The sequence below is a fragment of the Palaemon carinicauda genome, chromosome 2 (assembly GCF_036898095.1).
Source record: "Palaemon carinicauda isolate YSFRI2023 chromosome 2, ASM3689809v2, whole genome shotgun sequence".
Lineage (NCBI taxonomy): Eukaryota > Metazoa > Arthropoda > Malacostraca > Decapoda > Palaemonidae > Palaemon > Palaemon carinicauda.
The window spans coordinates 161,285,777-161,290,776 of record NC_090726.1 but is presented as its reverse complement, the minus strand read 5'-3'; positions in this window follow the sequence as shown (position 1 = coordinate 161,290,776).

The following is a 5,000-nucleotide window of genomic DNA, read 5'->3' as shown; positions in this document are numbered from 1 at the left end:
ATGGAACTGACGTCAACATAGTCAACTAAACAGAAGTTCGAGATGCCAGCGTACATTTGATATAGTGTACATTCAAAATATACTTAATCAAGAATTGTGATTACTCAAAAGTGTCACTATTTGTAAATTGCATATTTTAAGGACACTTGTGAGTAATTAATCCATTTTTAATTAAGTATATTTTGAATATACAGTAAATCAAATGTACGCTGGCATCACGAACTTCTGTTTATGTAAGCTGGCATCACGAATTCTGTTTAGTTGACGATGTTGACGTGTCAGTTCCAAGTCGTTTAGTGAGGAAACCGAGCTATTTTCTTTTTATAACCCCTTCCCCCCTCTTCAACATATCTTGCTAATTATTGCTTTCCCAGAATTTAAATAACCACCTAATTACTGTGCAAGAAGGTGAGAACCGCAGGATTACATTATATTGGAGTAAATGGAGAGCGTGGTGTTCTATACTATTACCAAAATGAGCATTACATTACTCACAAATAGCTCATCACCTGACATATAAGCACAAAAACAATGTGATAACTACTCATGCCTACCTCTGTTGCTAAGAGCATTGGGCAGTCGATGCTCTATCTTTGCAATCAATGAAAGTGTGCATTCTTTACTTAATCGGAACCTCATCAGAAATTCTTCCTCAGTCATGGCATGGAATGGGTTGCTTCGGTCTGTCACAACCCTTCGTATGTGGCCATGCTGATAGCGCTGAAGGTTTCGGATATGACGAAATTGTCGGTACATGCTGAAATATATGAAATATACGTGTAATGTAAGACTCATGAAATGTTTGTTAGCCTAGTGTTTAACTCTACAAAACCTAATCTGCCACCCTTGACCCCTGGCTAGCTCAACAGCAGCCCTCCACAGTCCACACTGCACAGCTAACTTACACTTTAGTAGACTAGGCATAAACTTAGATGCACTATGAAATTCCCAAATTAGGTTCAAATTGGTTATTACACTTTTCAGATGATGATCATGCTGGAAATCAACCCTAGGCCTACTCTAGACACCTTCTAAATTATCTTACAAAGTAATGAACGAACCCTAAGTTAGGCTACAATCACCAGCCCAACACAACCAACTTGGAGCTATGATTTCCTACATTAGGTTCACATTAGTTGAATTATTCTTGAAAACCTGGGAATCATCTCCAGATATCTAAATCATTTATAAAAAGGCAAAATTGTGGATGAAAATTAGTTCATTTTGCTAGAATCTAAAGGATAAGGCCTTTTTTTGGCATTCTCTTCCAGAGGGTCACCCCCTTTCAAGGTTACTTTGATTTCGTTAGATTAGTTACCAGAATTTCTCAACTTCTCCAAGCCAAACTTAATGTAAACTTTGCACAAATACAACAATTTCTCTTAAAAACAGATGAACCTTTTAGCATCAGTTAAAAACCAACACCTTTTCCATGCATGAGCTATCATATCTATTGGAAGAATGTAATTTATTTACGATTTCAAATGACAAGTTTACTTGCAACTACTATTTTATCACTTACTTTGCTAAAAAAAAAATCAAAGAAATTCTTACCTGTGAAACTTGGCAGAAGCTTGTTTTGTTGTGTTGTGCTTGAACTCCGAGAGGGACATCTCCGAGTTCATAAAATATGAAGTTTGGCCCACCTGTTCAATAGTTTTTCTTTCTTTTTATGTGTTATTATTTTTGTAAGACATCTTTTGATAATATAAATGTTTTTCACAAGCAAAGAGTTGATATCATGACTACTATTTATTTATAGGGCTTGCGAAAGGCATGTCTGGGCCACCCTTTAAATAGTATTGGAACCACCCCTTAAATTATAGGGAACCCTAAATTTATAGGGCCTGTATATGTTCTAAGCATAGGAATTTAATGTAGGGTCTATATTATAGTCCCTTTATTTCCTCTTAGCATACGGCCGTAAGCCCTTTTATAATTTTGAATTGAAAGATTTTTCTTTGTATTTATTAAAATTAATCAGTTCTTCTTACCTTCTAAATTCCTGGAATTTATTCACTTATTCAAACCTACCGAACTCTTGTAACCCTTCCAGACACTACATTATTACTTCCATTCTTGCCTGTTTGTCTTTCAACAATTCCAACTTTTAGTGAGATAAAGATTCACTTCACAAACATCATGTCTCTAGAGAATTGAACTTGCAATGTTTCTCAAAATAACATTTATTTTGAAATTGAGTTTTATGTAAGTGGGGGATATAAACTAGACGCTATCTTTTATCATTTATTATGGAGAGAGAGAGAGAGAGAGAGAGAGAGAGAGAGAGAGAGAGAGAGAGAGAGAGTCTGAGGGTGGTAAGAGTGGGAAGGGGTGAGAGGGAGAGAATAGTGAGAGTCAAAGAAGGTTGGGGGGGGGGGGGGCAATGTTACAAATAAACTCTTTATGATTAGTTGGCAGCTTGACTCCGCGTTATCCATTTCAGTGTTAAAATTACAAACTCAATTTGTAACTAAGCTGATATTATCTAGTTGCCGATAATCTGTAACGCTACGTCTTTACAGTGCGATTCGTGAAACAACAGGAAAAAAAGAATAAAGTCACGCTATTTTTAAGGAACAAGACACCAAGGATTTCAATAGATAAAACAGAATTATATTTGAATAAGAACTAATTTTGGGCCATAGTTCTTGAACAAATGCACAAAAGCTATCTAGAATATGGTACCAATGGGGGAAGGGGTGAGTGCGCTTTAAAGAACTTGATTTCAAGGTTATAAGCAATGTTTTTCTCCCTTTTTAGCTTAGCATTTTCAGTTCGTGTTGTATCTTTTTTTTTTTTTTACGGTACATGTATTTATTTTTCTTGTTTTATTACCCAGGTTTTTGGGTAGCTTACTGGAAGATGTAAATGAGAATGTAACAGCTGGACAATTTGTATAGAGGGCTAGAGACAGAACCAGGTGGAGATAGATTACCCTGGTTATTTCTGATCGCCTTTCTATCAGTAGTGATTATAGAAATATACGTTTCTATGTAATTTACCGTTATTTAGTTTGATATTGGGTGATATTAGACTACTGATTTCTCTGATTTACAGTATATGTCCTGAGGGAGACCAGTAGCAACGTGAAGTTATTTTATGTTGGCTATAGGATGAAACCAATATTTTAAAAATTTGAGAAACAGGCAGTCTCCCATCTAATATCGTTAAAAGAATTAAATTTTGAGAGGTGTTTTTTTTTTTTAATTTTTGGAGACCTGTTATTTCTAAGGAAGTTATTTTAAGCACTTCAGGTTAATAGTACTTTGAAAACTGTTCACATGTTTGTACTTCAGAATCTGACTTTTATCCTAAATTGATGGAGAAAAACCTAACGCTTATTAAATTCCAGCGGGAAGGGGGAATCCTCACCCTGCCAGCGGGAGGGGGGGAGCCCTGCCCTGCTAGCGGGAAGGGGGGAGCCCTGCCCGGTCAGCAGGAAGGGGGGAGCCCTACCCTGTTAGCAGGAACGGGGGGAGCCCTACCCTGCCAGCAGGAAGGCGAGAGCCTCGATATGCCACCGGGAAGGGGGTAGCCCAGCCCTGCCAGAGGAAGGGGGAGCCACACCCTTCCAGCGGGAAGGGGGAAGCCCCGCGCTCCCAGTGAGAAGGGGGGAGCCCAGCCCTGCCAGCGGGAAGAATGGAGCCCCGTCTGCCAGCAGGTAAGGGGGAGCCCCACCCTGCCAGCTGGTAGGGGGGAGCCCTGCCCTGCCAGGGGAAAGGGGGGAGCCCAGTCCTGCCAGCAGGAAAGGGGGGAGCCCTGCCCTGCCTGCGGGAAGGGGGGAGCCCCGCCCTGCCAGCGAGAATTGGGGATCCCCGCCCTGCCAGCGGGAAGGGGGAGCCCTGTCCTGCCAGCGGGAAGGGGGAGCCCCGCCCTTCCAGCGGGAAGGGGGAGCCCCGCCCTTCCAGCGGGAAGGGGAGCCCTGCCCTGCCAGCGGGAATGGGGGAGCCCTGCCCTGCCAGCGGGAATGGGGGAGCCCTGCCCTGCCAGCAGGAATGGGGGAGCCCCGCCCTGCCAGCGGGAAGGGAGGAGCCCCACCCTGCCAGCGGGAAGGGGGGGGAGCCCCACCCAGCCAGCGGGAAGGGGGAAGCCCCGCCCAGCCAGCGGGAAGGGGGGAGCTCCGCGCATTGCCAGAGAGAAGGGGGGAGGCCCGCCGGGCTAGTGGGAAGCGGGCAGCCCGCCGAGCCAACAATATAAAGTTCTTGTATCTAGCTTATTTTCAAAAAAACATGGAAGCGTTTTGGAAATCCATAACAGGCTCCAAAATCCGAAAGAGTCTTCAAAACTCCCCCAACTCCTTGTTCGACTGCAATTTGTCTTTCGTCATCAATAGGAAAGTTGAATGGTTTCCTGTCAGAGCTCCAAAAGATGCTTAGTCTCTCTGTTAGGAGAAATATGGAATACCGGTGCATTCCGAAATCAGTTCAAATTGTCATTCGTTTCAAGGAGAAATGTTAGAAAAGGTTAAAAGATCGTTTTGATTGTTTGATTGACCAACCTGAATTTGCAAGCTTTTATCACCGACTCACCATGAGGCTATTAAAAAGGAAACAAGGTTTGAGTTTTGCAGAAAATGCTTTGGTGAAAGTTGAGAAAATTGTTGAGTGTGCGACTTTAAAAGAAAACAAAATACCTCGTCATAAAAGGGTCAACGACAAGTGGAATCAGGAAGGCAGTCATGAAAAGCTAAACAAGAATATTGAAGACTAATAACTGATTTATTTGAAAGCATTCGGACAGAAAATACAGGAAGAAAAGTGAGAGAGGAAGGAGAACGGGAGAGAAGAAATAAATAATCCGAAAAGGAGAACTAGTTATTATTTTTTTATCAGTTTACGATATGGTGGATTTGAAAGGCGAAAGTAAAATCCCTAATGTTGAAGATCCAAAAATAAAGATTGTGCAGGATAAGGCGGAAACTGCACAGAAGTAGAGAATATTGAAGGATCAGTGAAAGATCTAAAATTCTTCAATCTGAAGTAATTTACTTTCCTCTC